This window comes from Mastacembelus armatus, chromosome 8, assembly GCF_900324485.2.
Source record: "Mastacembelus armatus chromosome 8, fMasArm1.2, whole genome shotgun sequence".
NCBI classification, from domain to species: domain Eukaryota; kingdom Metazoa; phylum Chordata; class Actinopteri; order Synbranchiformes; family Mastacembelidae; genus Mastacembelus; species Mastacembelus armatus.
Window position 1 is genome coordinate 10,507,740 of NC_046640.1, and position 18,176 is coordinate 10,525,915.

The following is an 18,176-nucleotide window of genomic DNA, read 5'->3' on the forward strand; positions in this document are numbered from 1 at the left end:
GTAAAATACTATTTCACTTTTGAATGTAGTGCAGTCAAAGAATACAAAGGAAATCATGTACATTTAAGTGCAGTGTATGTGGGTGGTTTTCATAGGGTTTTTGAATATTTTTGTTTTTTAAATGTTTAAAAGTTAGATATTCAGATTACTATATGAAACAAGGTGAAATAAATAAATTATCGTCATTAGACACAACCCCTTCTGTGCTTTTTTATGATATGAAATTTTTTTTATAGAATCACAATTTAGCAAAAACAAGTGCTCATGCTTGTTGAAAATAACTGTACCTATAGAGAAGACGGCAAAATATAGCAATCTTCACATATGCATTTTTTGCAGATCTTTCATTTTTAGTTACTGTATCAATTAACAAATCTGCTGCATTCACCCTCTTCGCCTGTGTGTCAGTAAAGGACTTCGGTAACCCACTTATGCAGCTGGATTTGCATTGAGTGAAATGAAGCGAAAGATTTAAATGGCATCAGTCTTGCTATTAAAGCAAAGCAAAACATCAGACAAACAGGGGAGCGTGTGTCTGTGTGTGTGTGTGTGCGCAAAGGAGCAGGGGGAGTGCTGTCCCTTGCCTCTGCTCAGTGTGTGCAGCAGCTGCAGCTTTCAGCCTCAGTCTACACTGTAGGGGCCATTCTGCTGTCTGAAAGACTGATAGATACTAAGAGCAGAATGGTGATAAGAGGTGACTCAGAGGAAAGCGCTGATGGTGCATTTCAAACGCACTCATTCCCTCTCAGCATGTTGCCATTCAACATTTGTGTGGAGTGAAAACAAAAACAAGGTCTGAAATCAGGGTTTCTCTCTTAGGATCTGTCCTGTGTATCGATTTCACAGCTGACAGTAAGAGCAGGAAAATCTTGACTGAATTTGGAGAGAGTGTTTCACTCCCACTTTCCCTTCATGGTATGAGGTCTTTTGTCATCCTCTGTCTGCCACAGGGAGAGAGAAAATCCATGCTGGCTGCGGTTGCTGACCTATGCCTGATGCATGCTGGAAACAAACATGCACATATACATAAATACATAACGGCTAAATGTGCATGGTGCACACAGTTTTAATGAGAGAGCTCATGAATGGAGTGCTCTGTCTGAGCCCATAGCACCAAGTTCTGAGCAGAGACAAAGCTCTCATGCAACATCTCCATTCATAGTCTGGCACTGAGGACAGATAATGGAGCTGCTCACAGTATAGAAGTGTTATAATATGTGAAAGGAGGTGTGCGAGTACCCCCACCATTCCTTACCATCCCCCTCCTTCCTCCCAGGGGCCACTGGCTACCCGCCCCCACAAATCCCAATACATGCTCCTGCTAACCTCCCCGCCTCTGCTGCTCTCCATTCTTCCGTTCCCAAGCCTCCTCTTCCTCCACCATCTATCAAAGAGCATAAGGACAAACCCTCACTCTTGCACATCATATGCACTGGATGACAGCGGACGTGAAGAATGGTCTGCTGCATGTGTAGTTGGAGGTCGTGCATATATAGCATGAAGCCTCAACCATAACTCCTGGGGTAAACACTTTTTTTTTTTTTTCAAGTTTTTACATGTTAGGATTCAGATTTGACCTTGATTACTACATACAGTCTAATACAGAGCTGTAACTTATGACCATTTCCATTATAGATTTAACCTTTCCATTAATTGTGTGGCCTATAACAGGTCAGGAAATGCAAAGAGCTTTATAAGTTGTTAATACAAAATCAAACTATATTTTAAACCCAAGTTGAGTGTGGAGGGCTGTGTATTTTTTTTTTTTCTGTGTCACACTGTTACCGTCACCGTTACCTCTTCCCCTCCCCTTCTGGCTCCACATTAATGGGAATTGTGGTGGTGTCCCAAATTTAAAAACCATCTGCTGAATTCATATTTTATCTCTAGCACTATGCCTCCAACCAGAGATTTTCCAGCATCAAGGTCTATCCATAACGTTATGAAAAGCTCTGGCAGAAAGGGCAGTAATGTAAAATTTCACTAATTAAACCCACATGACACAATTAAAAGGACGACCCTCTAAGTGTTTTCCCTTCTTATGCTTTCCTCTAATGGTGTGTACAAGCCCCGAGTGGTCTCATTTTTATTGCTAGCAGCATTGAGGAGTGCCAAAGGAACAGGGTTTACACAAGCTTTAGCTCATTACAGAAAAATCAAACAAAGGTTTATATGCTGACGGTGAATGTGCTGAGTTAGAAATGCCATCTTTAGTGTGTGAGTAAATGTAGCATGGTGCACACATACTAGACCATCCTACTGTTGTCTGTTTGTGTTCTCTGTGCTTTCAGTGACACACAGCATTGATATGAAACAAGCTGCTAACAAGCAGTGGAAGGCAGGAATAACCTCCCACAGAGCTAACAGATTTACATAGCCTTCAGCACAAGGGTCACTTACTACACATCCACACACACACACACACACACACACACACACACACACACACACACACACACACACACACACACACACACACACACACAATCGCACAAGTTCTTCATCTATTGATGAGATTGATTTCTTGTGCTCAGGCATATATTCCTGCCAGCTGATGTGTACAGGAGCTGATTAGAGGGGAGATTTATGAGTGACCGTGGATAATGGCTCTCAGAGCTATATAGATCTGAAAGGAGAGGCACTGGGTGAAAAGACAAATGGGTTAAGCGAGGTAAAGCGGAACAGAGGGAACGAGATGAAGGGGGGACATAAGAGCATTAGGCTGCTCCCGTACAGAATCCCGGTTTCACCGTAAAGCTCATTGTCTTTGGCAAAAGCAGACCTGAGACCTCCCAGCTGTGCTCATCCACCTCTGCTTTGCCAGGACTGGCTCTGTCAACGCTCACCGTGCGGACGGCAAGCAGACAGTAAAAGGGGTATTAATAGGGCATAAATCACTAACAGGTCCCTGAGGATGTAATGCAATGCAACAACATTAATGAGTGACTGGTTAACAGCTGTCCCATTAAACCATCCCTGTCTTAGCACCTGACATTTCACTTTAAACCAGTTAACAGCTTAACCTCCACCCTTGTAGCTAGTGTGAAATTGGCACTTAGAGCACCATGAGTCGTGGACATCTATTTAGGGTGTGACAATGAGTCAATCATTTAGAATCATGCATGACTTCCTGCAGAAATTAATTAGCATTGTGTAATGAAATATGGCTTTCACCCTGCAGGCAGTGGGTTGTTTAAGTCTTAGATGAGCACTGATTGACTTGAGGATCTGAGCTCCGTGTTGCTGCAGCTCCACACACACGCACGGTGCCAGGAAGGAGCGCATACTGAGACCAAATGCCACTGCCAGATGCAGCCGAATTTGTTTACTCCAGATAAGTAGAGACATCCTTGCCATCGCAGTGACTGAATGCTGAGAAGATGACTTTGGCTGAGCTTGTGTGAAGGAAGGAGGACTGATGCCTGTGTGCTTAGGGCCCATGTTGGCATGAAGGAACGTGTGCGTTACTACACACGCAGACGTAACATATGAAAACACTGCACCTTTGTGATGCTGAGAACTCCATATTGTAATTAAAGTTTTATTTAGGTTAAGCTGTCGACATGAACCCTAGATAATCTGCAACTGAGTCTCCCTGTTTACATGAATAATTCAGGTAACACCAGTGTTCTTGTCTACCTGTGCTGTCTAATCTGCATGGTCCAGTGCATCCTGTTTGCTTTAATTATCTTTGAGATGTGTCTGGAACGTGGTTGGGATTTTGAAGAAGAGGATACAAGTTTAAATTGTTAGTTATAACCATGTTGGGCTGATAAGGATGTCAGCAATGTTCGTGTGCAGAAATGACATCTGGGGAGAATTTACTTTTGTAGTCCTGAAACATTTGGCTTCTTATTTCTGTGTATTTGCTTCCTGAGCTGAGATGTACATTCTGTCCCTGACAGAGTGGAGAACACAAAGATCTCTGTACGACATTTTTGCTTTTTAAGAGAGCTGTTTTGTTTTTTTTTCATCACCCTGAAGGGACAGTTCACTCCGTCATTGTGGTCAAGCATCTTGTTCAAGCATGCTTCAGCAAACCCTCCCTCTTGTGGGGCACCCAATCACAAAAACATAGAAATGTGTTGGCGAACACTGACCCTGACCCTGTTACTTCTAACATTGTTTATATTTATATCTGGCCATGGCTGCAGCATGACTGACAGGGGACAAGGATCCTCCAGCTATTTTACTTTAATATCTGGGTAATAAGTCAGTGGCAGAGTACAGCGTTTATCTGTCTTCATCCCATTTCATCTGTTAAGATTTTAGACTCACTCCACTGCCACTGCACTGACCTCAAGTAGCAAAGCAACAAGGATCTGCAGGAAGGGCCAATGTTTATTAAATGACAGTGAGCCAGTTTATACAGAGTTCAGTCTGAATTCCTTTACATATCTCAGAAAGACAGGGACACACGTCACAATACATGAATCATCTAACAAATATTTAATTAAAAATAGATACAATTGGCATATTATTTCCATCAAAATATTTTAGATTTGCTGTTGTAATTTAGAAGAGGAAGAAAAGCAGTGTTTTGTTTAATTGCTTTCCTTTCTATGTCAAATATCTGCTGTAATTTTTTTCTCCTTACTGTTGTTACTTAGTCCAGAAAGATGCCCAGGCCAGAGGTTGTATATTGGTGTAGAGATCAAAACATGTCACAGAGCAGGAGGAGATGAAATGTAGCTGCAGAGGAGGCAAGTCAATGCAAAGCTGCCAACATTAAGAAATGATTCACAATCGCAGCCAGATTCAGCAGATGGTGAGTGAATGTAAACGGAACTGAGCAGTCCAATTTCCTACAAAACACTTGAAGGATGCAGAAGAGGGGAGGAAAGAAAAGGCTGAAAAGGAGTTAAGAGTGTAAGGAGAGCCGAGAAGGAAACATGCTGAACGACTGGAGAACAAAACGACCCCTTTTGCAGTAATATGTCCTCGCCTACGGTTACACTTGTTCCAGTGAGACTTTAATCATCCAATCATGCTTGCAGTGTCGACTGACAGGTCTGGTAGTGCAGAAATTGGATTTTGCTCACACTGATACTGGATCTAAAACCCAGAAATGGAAGAAGCCAATCTCACACTCTGGAACGAACAAGCAAAGCAAGCAAGAAAAAAACGATAGAAAGAAAAAAGGAATATATTTAAATAACCACAGGAACCAGGTGTGGACATATAGTAATGCAGTGTTTATAAAATCAGATTTGTATGGTCAATTTAAAAAATGCATTAGAATCCACCCTTGTCACAGTCAGAAAGAATTGCCAGACAAAAGATGTCTGGTTACAGGCTGCCTGAAGACATTATGCCACACTTTTTCTAAGCTGGGAGTATAGACTCCATAAATCCCTTGTTGCCTGAGGCAGTGTAACCTAATGAAATTTCTTACATCACATCCAGAGACCACACAGTGCTATGCGTACATTTGATACAGACAAAGTACAAGTTTGCTTTGCTTAGAGCTGTGTATGGCTTCTATTATAGTAAGAGATAAATTAAAGATAATATAATAGATGGTTAGGCTCCAGCAGATCCCTGTGACCCTATAGGAATAAGCAGGTATAGATAATGGATGGGTGGATAATAAATGGTGGTAAAGTTATAGCTCATAGTCCAGCAGTTACTTTACCTGAGTTATTTTGATTTATTTATTTGTTTGTTTGTTTTCTGGCGGGTTAGAGGATCTTTTTTTTTATTTATTTATTTATTTTTTTTATAATGATAGAGCAACAAGGAGCAGCCACACTGAGCTGAAGAGCTAAAGGTGATGGACTGTACACCTCCAACCTCTCACCAAGGTGTGTGAGTGAGTGGAAAACTCCTCGTGCAGCATGAAATCAGGTTATGGTTGTGTTTTTGGTCAGATTCTTTACTAAAACAATCATTTTGTGTTGCTGCACCATAAAGACCAATTCTTCTGATGTGTTTCAAGAGACACAGGTTTCAAGACAATGCAAATAAAAATACTGTATGTACTAAAAGGAAAAAAATCCTCAGGGCTAGTGCAGGAGACAGGTCCGCTGACTTCTGGTGTATCTACCCTGAAGGTTGGACAGAGAAGTGAGCTGCAGCCGAGGGCTTTCAGTTTCTGCTGAGACAGAAGTGATGATGCTATCCAGAAACAGTCGTGGCGTGCCAGCCGAGGAGGCCGCTGCTCTTCCCTGCAGCCTGTGCATACAATCACTGGGTCATTATCATTCTCAGAACAAACACGTTCCTCATCTGAGTTAATCTTTATGTAAACGGCTTGTCGAAAGGCTTCTTTAGAAGAAAGGTGCAGCTCCTTTGACTCTTAACTACATTCATGATGGTCCCATGTAGCGGAGACCAATAATAAACAGAAAGGAATGGGGGGGGGGAGAAATGGCACAGAACTATTTAAAGTTAGGCCTTAAGCACTTCTGTCGAGTGAATCTTTTTCCCCCCTTTGTTTTAGACATAGAGTCTCAAAGTGTTAGCCTGTAAGGCGATCATTATGGCTACACTAGTAGCACGAGAGCATCTGTGCCTGCCTTTGGGCTTTTTCCTACCCATCACACCATGGTGGGCTAAGGCTCAGATAATCCTGAGGCCTTGTGGCCATGGAAACCCACTCATGTATGAATGTTACTCTGTTTAAACATGACTCCAGGAGTAGAGACATAGAGAAAAGGACAGGACAGGACCGTCCTGGGAGACACGTCACGTGTTGGTGATGTAACGGGAAAGAAAAAAAAAACAAAACAAAAGGGGTGGCTGCTCTGGTGATTTGGTGCCCAAAAAAAAGGTTGTATGGATGAAACATTCCTCAGTCTGGTGGTGGTAACAAAGCAAACTGAAACACCTGGAGAAAACTTGGGGAATGTCCTATATTATATTAGAGACGTAGCATCAAAAACCTACTTGATTTCTTTCTGCGGCTCCAGTAAAGGTGCAGTTTACTGCAGTCTAAGGTCTGACGTTTCAGTAGGAGATTGTATAAACACTGAGCATGACCCGCAAGCACCTTGGTGTCTGGAGAACATGTTGTGTATGGAACAGCGGCTAAAAATAACCCCACACTATCTTGTCCCTTTCTAGCCTTTTATTAATGTAACGCCCTGTAGATGTTCACTTGAATGAAATTATTCTTTGAGAGCCACCACTCTGCAGAAATCACATGAGAATAAGCATAACGTTTCACAGCGCGGCACATTCAAAGAATAGCTTTAGCTGCTGGGCTTTACTGTGCATGTAAAGTTGAATTAATGCTTGAGCAAAGGTGAATTTAAAAGAAAGCTGCTTAATTAGAGTGTAGATGGCACATCTGACCCTGCGATGACTGTCCTGAAAAGAAATGTTCACACACTTGTATGCATCTATCACATGCTGAATAGTTAGCTCTGTGAGACAGTAATGGAGGTCATGACCTTTTCCAGTATGGCAGAGAAGGGAAAGGGTCTGCAACAGCTGACACAGCACTGACGAAATGGGAGTAATATGTGCATTTGGTTATTGTTACGATGAATCATGGACAACAAAAATATCTCCAGGATTACACTGTGGACACAAACCTCCCTGTGTCCTCGACTTTTTTTTTTTTTTTTTTCTGCTTCTCTTCCTGAATTTGCACATCACAGTGCGTGCGCGCGTGTGTGTGTGTGTGTGTGTCTGTGTGTGGAGAAGTGTGCCAGGCAAGGCGGTGACAGGGTGTCGGCCGCGGTCTGTGAACCTGGCTGCTCTGTTTAGCTCTGCCAGTGACAGAGAGCGAGGGGGACATCGCCCGGCCCGGCTGTCCCAGCTGAGCCAATCAGGCGTGAGCGCCCGTGGATGGATCAGTGCATGCCTTCAGTCGTGTGCAGAGCTGTGGCACAGATCCCCGTATGGATTCTAATATGTTCTCCATAGTGTTGACGGCACTCTGCTGATCGCTCGTGTGTGTGTGTGTGTTAGTTCAGATAATGAAGGTGACTGTGCGTTTAATGAAATCTCTGTGTCCTATGTTGAGTAGTGTTTCATAGAATTACACAGTCACGTGGATAAACACTGGCTTTGTGGAAACTCTAAACACAGACTGGATACCAGTGACTGTATTTTGGACCTGAAGCAGATTTTTATTGTCACCTTTAACGCTAAACGTGCCCAAAATAACACAGGTAGCAGTGCCTCCTCCAGGCTGGTGTTCTTACTGTGACCAGTTTCCAGTTAGTCATCGCACACATAGAGACAGACACTCACTCAGATTCACACCTACAAGCAATGTAGAGTTGCCAGTTAATCTAATCTGCATGTCTTTGGACTGTGGGATGGAACTGGGAACATGCCCCAGCTAGTTGGCAGGTTCAAACCCAAAACCCACAAATGGTGTGAGATGACAGTGCCAGCTGCTGCACTGCCATGTCGCCCTCACATTGACCTATTGCAGCTATGAAATCTAAGTATTTCTCGAAATAAAAGCTGTCAACATTTGCCACAGGGTTATCACAACCGAGCTGCAGAGGCTGTCCACAGGACTGTCCAAAATAACGAAATATGGAGAAGACATACATAAATGCTTTGAATTATTTATTTTTTTTTTTTACCAGTGTTGTTTTTGACTTCACTTCGATACTGGATGTAATGAAGTATTTAGTTTAACCCCTGAGAACTACCTACAGCAAACATCAGTAAAACAGGCCTGAACTGAAATCGTTAGTAAGATTTAATTTATCATCAAATTCATCAGCATCTGTTTCGATAGCTGGTGATTAGGTTCAGTCACTTTGTTATTTTCCTATACTCTGAGATTCTTGAGACAAAACGATAAATCGGCTACCTGAGAAAATAATCAGCCGGTTTATTTACAGTTAAAATAATGTCAGTTACACTCCTAGTTTCCATTAGTGATTATTAAATGCTGAAGTATTTATTTTTCTTGTTACTCAGGTCATTATATATATTTGATTTAATGCTGCCAAATTAATAGTTTGATCTGAGTTAGGTGCAAATTTAACCTCATTTGACAACACAACTTGCAGTAGAGCAGCAACAAATAAAACTCAAACAGGTATGAGTCACATGTGTATAAGGACAAATGTTACCTCATCACTGTTGAACACAAAACACAGAGAGAAGGAAAGGTTGTGTCATTGGAGAGTGACAGTGAATGAAAGGCAGCTCTGTCACGTTGTGGGCCCGCCCCTCCGGTGACCTGAGGGAAGTGGCATAAGACCTGTCACCCCGAATCACAGCCTGGGCCACGACAGCCGAGCTCATATGTAAATGAGTCAGCGCGTGCAGACTCATGAGTCCGACATATCAGTTTGAATATGCATGTTCAACACTGACTGGGGAATAAACATCTCTGTACATGCAGAGCTCAGTGCATCTCTGTGCGCATGTATGTGTTTCCGAGCTCTCAGTATGTATGTCTGAGATGATCCCAGTATGTTATAGTGACATTCCCGATGGGAAGGAGCCTCACGACTGTTTTCGTTTGCTAGACTGCCCATGTCTCTTTATGAGTCCAGTCTAGGTGAAAGTGACATCTGATTTCATCCACACTCACCGGGGTTCTCTCTGTCTGTCTCTATCTGTTTCTCTTTACTGCACATGTCCCTGATGCTTAAACCTTCCAAAAGTCTGGTTTTACTGCTTGTTTCTGTTGGGAATTGTTCAGAATTAGCTTTTTTTTTTACATTTAGTTATGAGTGAATATTATTTTTGTTCTAATTACAACACCTACTTTTTTTTTTTTTTTGGGAGTGATTGTCTAAGAAAATTTTTAAAAATTTCGAGATGCCACTTTGGACTTTGGAATCTAATATTAATAATAAGATACCATTTGTTTTGTTTAGAGTAAAAATAATATTCACTCATAACTAAACTAATCATTAGTTGGTATGATACTTTAACATAATATGGTAGAAAAGTGTAATTTCTAGTATGAAATGTATCAAAGGAAACTTTATAATAACCCTGCGCACGCACGCACACACACACACACACACACACACACACACTAATTTATACTGAATAGTTGTTTTCATACTGACAGAAAAACTAAAACTGGCCAATGTCCAGTCTTTTTCCCCGATAAACTAAAACGATTGTTCAGTTCTCATAATTGTTGCTAATGACCAGTTGATTTAGTTCATTTATTTCAGCTCAGTAATAAATAAATGCAAATGTGAAACAACATCAGCATTAGAAAAGTGAAGCAAACAGTACTACTGCACTGCAGTTACTTTTACACTGTGAATACAGGCGGTGCACAACTATCATATGCTACAGCAGAACTACAGGGATAACATGAATCGAGCTGGTCAGGATTCCCTTTGTCAGACTAAAACTGACTTTACTGTTTTATTATCATCATCATTATTATTATTATTATTTGCAGTTAACGTCTTAGTGATCTGCTGTGACGTCACAATGACACGTGCTGGAAACACGTTGTCTGCTTATAAAGGGTCAGGGCCGGCCGAGGGGCTCATTTTCCTGGGGAGTCATCCTGAGTCACAGAGAGCACAGCTCAGCCCTCTTTCATCGTTGATGAATATATGGAGTCCCCTCCCCCCTGAATATCAGCCATTTTGGACACAAAGCAGGACACATAGCTGTACTCAACAAATACCCAATTAGGACCACAGTCAACTGGCAAAAATAGATTAATCAACAGAACGTCAAACGACATAATACACAACGGTCAGAATCTTTCTCATTTAGCTCACACTGTGAATCATTTCTAAATTTAATGAGTTTTAATCTTTACAATTATCTGAACACACTTGGGCATATCTCAGCAGCCTCACCAATTATTTTCATACCAATGTTACGGAACAAATTTCACTAGATTCATTCAAACTACTAGACTGAATTATTCTCCCAGAAAATTACCATTACTATGCTCGGTCCTGGAATATTTGCATCACATCATCCAAATCCATAAATTACGTCCATACTGTAGTTTCAAATGGCTCCATCAGTACGGCTGGAGGCTCCTGCTTGAAATGAGGGACAAATGGCGACTTGGGGAGTAAAAGTGGGCGTGTTGTGATAAAACACTCTGCTGTATCTACTCTTTGCATTTGATGACCGCTAGCATTTCTAATCACTCTGTAATTACAAATAGAGCAAAACACTTTCCCTCTGCTCTCACCTTAATGTCCTCTACAGGAACTGGCAACCAGAACATGCAGAGCAGAGTACACAGTGCGAAGCAGAGGGAATCCAGACTAGTTGGCAGGCAGCATAAAGACACAGTTTCCCCTCAGCGTGCCGCACACCGAGGATTAAGGCTGGCAGCGTGCTCGCGTCTGCTAAACAAGATACACAGAAAACACCTTGATATTTCATGTTGCACAAAGCCAGTTAGGAAAACACTGTAGCAGTGAAAGTTCTCCCATCATCTGCACATATTTCTCAACACAAACAAAGTCACTTTTTTAAGATGCCAGAGTTATAACATGTTGGCTGTTTATTCCACAAAGCAGCTGCTCTTCATATACAAGTGAATGTCATTTTTGACAGTGACAAGATTTTTGTAGTGTCTAAAAGCATAAAATTGACCTCTACTGCCTCCACATCACATATTGTGAAGGGATGAATTGGGGGAAAAATCGAGAAGTGAATTACTCCAATTATTCAAAATAGCTGCCTATAAAGCATGTAATTGATTTAAACACATCCTGCAGATATTTCCATTTACAATTATGATAATTAAAAGTGACAGGTTTAATTGCAAGCCATTAACATAAAAAACATTTAAATAACAGCATAAAGGCAGAGCATGTGATTACATATAAGAATCTAGTGAGGTTTGGATAATAAAGGATTTTTTTGTGGTGAATATATAAGATTTTAGGGATTCAAAACCGCCATCTATGACTAATGCTGTATTATGTACAGAACATCTGGTTGAGCATGGCAGAGCTTTGGTGTCAGTGTTATCTTGATTGGTTAGAAACAGAAGATATGAAATACTCTCTACATTTTTGTAGCAATAAAAACCACTGGCAGTTTTACTTCCTTTATGTAGTTAAATAAAAACCAGGATACTAAATCTGCTGTGCTCCTGCGAAAAGCTACTGAAAGATTGTAAGAAAATCTAATACATCTTCAGTTTAACATGCCATCACTGATTACTTTCCCCTGGAGCATTAATTCAGCTTTTAACTGTAAAAGAAAAGACAAAACAGAATAATAAATTCCACAATATATGGAAATATTGATTTCCCCATGCGACATGAGTCATTAAGAATTCAATAGTAAAGCGTTTAAGGAAAAGTATGTTAATGCTCTCTGCTGAGCTCAGCAACAGGCCAAGACTGATGCAAATGTTTAAACATCTTTACAAAAGATTCACGTAGCTTTATGTCATGAAACCGTTGGAATTGATAATGACTGCGTTTGTGCTTTGCAGTGGTGCAACGCAACTAAGTACATTTGCCCAAGTGCTGTACAGAAGCACAAATTTGAGGTATCTGAGTATTTTGACTTGTATTCTACTTTATACTTCTACTCCACTACAAGTAATAGGAAATATTGCATTTAATTGGTGAAATTAGCTACAACAATAAATGTATAACATGATAGATTAGTAATAATGAACCAATAATTCAATGTAGTGTGTAAAAGTGTCTGGTTTTTTTGGTAAATTTGGAAATCTTGAAATGAATTTGTTTTGTAGTACTCTATGTGCCATTTTCTTTGGATGGACTCCTTATGGATCACTGAAGAAACACTTTTATACACTATGGGATACTTAACAGCCAGCACAGGCTGTGTATGATTTCTTTTCTAGGACTTCCTCTGATCATTTAATAAACATCCATGCACAATTTATTACTTATATCTGCCAACTCATGAGTTTTGTTTTTGTTTTTTTTTGGCAGTGGTGTCTCCAAAAGAAAAATCGGTATGTTTTAAATGAAAAGAGGACGGGACTACACGGGTCAGATACTACGTGAAATGATGGGACACTTCCTTGCTGCTGCCACACAGAATCTGCTCCTCATCCCTCAGTACTGAAGTGCAGAGGAGTCGACTCCACCACCTCCTATATTGCTACAGGTACCTCCAATACCGGGTATTGGGCAACAGAGGTGGACTGCCTCTCAGACATAGTTCCAGATGCAGAAAAGGTTCATTAAATGTGCAGTATGCATGTGAAATGCCAAACTGCACTTATTGAATCAAAATGAAGATGGAGGAATGGAGCGTAAATGGGCATATATATATATATATATATTCATATATATGCGCACTTGGCAGCTTACAAATGAATAAATTCTGTATCAATACATACAGAAACTTCCATATGTCATGTGGAAAGCAAGAATCAATCACTAGCCTGAGCTCTTTCAATTGGCAATATCCCAAATCCATCACAAAGACTTTACATATAATGAGGATTTTCCTGAAGCACAGGGAAGAAACTCATTATGGCGACTCATATTTGAGCCACTGCTAGCGTGGCGTTGACAAATGCTACAGACAGAAAACCAATGTGGCATAATTCAAAGGCATCCAGCACAGTGGAACAGTTTCTCATGATGAATAATGCAGGGGGGGTTGACTGGTCTCTGGGTTTACCGCTCTGAGTGGTGGGAGTGTTTCTTTTGATATATTGACTTCAGAAATAATGATAATCACTGAATCGGGGAATATGTGTATGGATGTGCTGTCAAAGCAGCAGTTCTCACATTCTGTAATAAAATAAAGCCACAACCCAAGAACCACCGTGTATAAAGGAAAACGGTTGTTTTCAATATAGTCTTACACATTAATGCTGCATTTTTAATGTTTGGCTAACTGCTTAGCTCTTTAAGCAATTCATATATAAGCCCAGCTGCTACAATTGCACTTTCTCATCCTAATTTAAATAATTCATCTGTATGGCTTTAGAGAATGTTACAGCTGTTGAATACAAATCACCCCATTTAAAAAAAAAAAAAAACATTTAAAGCTAAAGATGCCTGTCAGACAAAGCTTTAATTAAGAAATCTAATTGTTTTTAATTCATCTCAAGCGTTTGCCATAATAAGTCATTGTAAAGTTTGCATGTTCTTCTTGTAATTTCAGCGGCTCCTTCACGATTGTGCCAAACCCTGAGGAGAACCCCATGCACCGCCCATCTACACCATGTTCCTGCTGAACCGATGTGAGAACAAAAGACTGTGAGACACTGTGTTTTTCGTATCGTAACTTAATAATGGTCGTGTTAAGGCAAAAAAAAAAAAAAAAAAATTGTAACTGATGTGCAGGGACATGGAGCCCAAATCAGCAGCTTATGTTAATTAAAACGCGCCGCTCGCAGTTTCTTCCCACGTTTTCACAGAGGAGTTGATCTCTTGTTGCTCACAGTTTGGCCTTGACCGACGTCTTACACTGAGAAAATCTAGTGGGAGTTTAAAACAGAAGTGAAGCTCAGAGATGCAGCCTCTTTTGTCTGTGCGTTACGGTGCCAAGTAGCGCGTCTGTGGCCCCCCCGACATTCACCGCCTCCTGGGCTCCACTGGGTTAGATATGAGCCACATTGGAAGCAAAGCTGGAAATAAATAGCATCCCAACATGAGAATATATCTTTTCTTACCGCTGTGCGAGTCTGTGAAGATGCTTTAAGATGTAAGATGATCCTTTTGGGAGGGGAAGGTCGTTTTGGACTTGGTGAGGTCCAACCTTGAATCCCGCCGTTGATTATCTGCTCCAAGAACCGGTAGCGTGTTTCTCTGGTATCTTTTTTTTAAATTTTATCTCATAGCATCACTACGAGATCACCAAGCTGTTCTTTGTCCATGTCAGCCACACTAGCCCGTGTTCGGTCGAGAAACGTCGATTAAACTATGTGGTCTGCTGCGTAAAACCGGTGCCAAAATTCCTGCGGGCCCATTCTGTTACGGCGACGCTAGACAATAGTCTGGTCATTTTGGCACGGACCGAACCTGCTCCGCTGCCAAGAACAGTTGCATCGGCTGATTAAACTCAAATCTTGAGAGCTTGTTTGTTCATATCTGTGAGACTGGGTCGAGAATTTGGTACCAAATATATGTCAGTCGCTCACATGTGCCAGTTGGCTCCGGTTTTGTCTGTCGGGTCCCTCATCTCCTCCACAGGAGCAGTGGACAGTGGAGTTGGATCTGTTGCTCACTCGAGGTCCACCCACATCCAGCGGCGTCTCTGTCTCGTATTTATCGGGAACGCGATTTCCGCCGTGTGGGGTGACACCGGCTGAACGGGGGTCTCGCTGAGTGACAGCTCGGGGAGCCTGGCGACCCGTCTTTGCAGAAGGGCCAGCGAAACACGATGCTGCGCGTACGCGTCTTTGACAGTGCGCGCACCCGATAGGTCACACATCTCGAGTCCATAGCTGCAGCTGCAAAAAAAAAAAAAAGAATTTTTTTACAATTTTTGTAGCACATGATTTGTCAGTGTCAGTTTATAATGCCAGTCTAATGTTTTTACAGGGAGTAGAGACTGTTAAGGTGCCAGCTGAATATTAGGATCATGTATTATTTGTAGGAGCGCCGTGCGTTTGTTACATTAAAGGGTTACAGTCAAGAGGCTTTGGGCAAAGCCTGACAATTTAATTTCTATAGAAGTGATTTAAGGTGATTTATGTCAGACATAATAGGAAATGGGAGAGAAAACAAATGGAATTTCAAATGAAATGAAATAGAAAACTACAATGCAGTGTAGTCCGAGAGCAGTGAAATGGAAAGTTAGAACGGGGTCTTCGCTGAACAGGGATCGCCTGTGGTGTGGTCTGGTCTGTTTAGGTTTGGGGTGGCCTCACGGATGCTGGAGTAAATGTGATGAGATCTGATGAGTTCCTGCTGGATGGAAAACCAAGAGACAGTTTGATGACCCACAGAAAAAAAAAAAAAAAAAAACACATTTCACCATCACTGGATCCTTTGGTGGGTTCACATTCAGAATCAATGGAAATGATCAGAATTAGTCCACGATGCTTTGTTGTTTGTTACCAGCTCAGTTGTACCACAGTGTGAGGGTCTATATCTGGTCTCTGTCGGCTTTTCTAAAAGGCTCCAGGCAAGAGAACACATACGGCTCATTTGGCAAATTGAAACAGCTCCTTTCTGTGACTTTGCAGCCCGACTGTTCTTAACAGGGTCTGCTCACAGATTCCTCTACCCCCCAACTCTGATTCTGCAGCCCTCGTAGGCATTCCATGCATGGGCAGCTTTTATGGGTCTGTGAGCTAAAGTCTGAGATGGATTGCACTGTGGACCCTCCGATCCTGTCTGTGGTTTGAAAATGATTCAGTATTGTGGGTCCTTCAGGGTGTCCTAGGGTACAGGCCTGTTTTTGTTTGTTTGTGTGTGTGTGTGTGCCAGCTTACGTCTCTGACCTTGCCAAACCTCAAACTGTCACTGACCTGCAGGGCAGAGATGGCGCCCTCCTGTGTTTCTTTTGTTTAGGCTGTTTAAGGGGGAACAGGATGCTGCTGTGATGTGATGCGACAGTTCATCATCCAGGGTCACTTCGTGCTGTCCAAGCTGGCACCAAGACGATGTTGTCAGTGGTGATGGACGAGTGTTGGTGCGGGGCCCTTTTTCCCATGGTGGAGTAGGAGCTCAGTCTTGTCTGGGGTCACGTTTAAGTCGGTGCTATGACATCCACTCTGAGATGTCAACCAGGCTTCCTACAAAGAAATAAGATACTCAGCAATGACATAAAATCTTTGTGGGCATTTTGTCTCTTGGTGGTGGTTTGGCATCACTTTGTGGTCACTTTGACTCAAGTTGGTTTATGTCTCTCTGATGCTGTTGTAATCCTGAAACGTTTTGGAGGCTGACTCCATCTTCATCATCTTCATTCGGCTTGTATCTTTATTAATTTGCATTACTACTGTTCTATTAGCAGGTTGCCATTATGGAATTGCCTGACTGTAGTGTTCTGGAGGGAAAGGTCTGGCTGTGATGTTAGTTGGAAGAGAAAAGATGGATTGAGTCACAGACACGTGACAGACTCAGATAGGTGTGCAGGGGCAATGTGAAGGAGAGGTTAGAGCAAAGGACAGATTCATTGCAAGAAAAAGGTGAGTGATGAGGTGGTAAAGAGCAGATGGAGGCTGAGAGGAAAAAGGGAAAGGCTTGATGTGCAGGAACAGGGTGCCCCTAGCCGGCCCTGTGCCATCGCAGAATCGTGGTCCTGGCTATATTTAGCACAGGAACCACAGATTGTAGCGAGTGCTCCAGGGCTTTGTGTTCAGACCGCCGAGAACTGCTGCCATCCGGCTCGGCGCCCGCGGCCGAGCACGATCCCGGCTCACGCCAGCACAAGGGAGAAGTGATGGGACCATGTCATCTGAGTGCATGTTTACTTGGCACATGTGCAGAGTTGATCACATTCTGTTGGAGCAGATGCCTTCAAAGCAGAAACGAAGAGATACAAACCATGAAAGCATATGTGTGTTGATATATAGATAAGTGTCATTGTTGTCCTAAGCTGTTCGTAATGGTGCGTTCATGTTTACAATTTCTCAGCCTCTTCATTTCTCGCTCCTTTAAGCATCTGAAAAGGGCACAGTATCCCCCATCACCATCTAGCCATGTCTGGGTAGATGAACAAAAGTCTTGTCTTGCCAGACAGAATTGACATTCTGACCAAATGTCAAAGTGGCTCAAGCCATTTCTGACTCTTCCTGTCCCCGTTCTTACCTTCCCCATCTTCACTGATGAAGGACTGAGCTGTTCAGACAGAAGATTTCTGAAGGTGTGACAACACACACACACATCAGTCCAGCCTAAAGTGTAGTTCAGTGGTGCTCTTTGAAGTGGTAATCCTCTGTTTATACCCTTTCAGGATCAGTCACTTTGTGCCCATCCTGTCTGTTACGAAGACGGATCACATTTTGTAGGTGACATCTTCATGAGGACTTGTCCAGGTTGCCTGTGTCCTGCATATAAAAGGCCAAATTGTGTCGTAACAATAGAATATTAATTTATGTTTTTCCATCATTTTGTGATTCCAGTGTGTATCACTGCATAAAGCCTGGTCTGGTGCTATTTCTCCCACTGAGTTATGCCTTTTCCAAATGTGTTCGTCTAAGCTGAAGTTTGATATCAGCAGTATTATAATTTATTTATTTTTTTTAAATCACTGTTTATACTGTTCCTTGGTCAAAGTTGCACATAACTTTCAAAGAGGGAAGTAATAGCAATGATTTAATATATATTTAAGGGAATGTTTGTCATTACTTCTTACTT

The 18,176-nt window shown here is 41.9% G+C and overlaps 1 protein-coding gene across 1 annotated transcript in view; it reads right to left on the bottom strand.

Annotated features, from left to right (window-relative positions):
• Window positions 1–15,252, bottom strand: part of gjc1 (gap junction protein gamma 1) — a 33,043-nt gene extending 17,791 nt beyond the window's left edge. Inside the window, exon 1 of the mRNA XM_026324687.1 lies at window positions 14,540–15,252. The gene's annotated coding sequence lies outside the window, so the exon portion shown is untranslated. The remainder of the gene's footprint in view (window positions 1–14,539) is intronic.
• Between the last annotated feature and the right edge of the window lie 2,924 nt (window positions 15,253–18,176).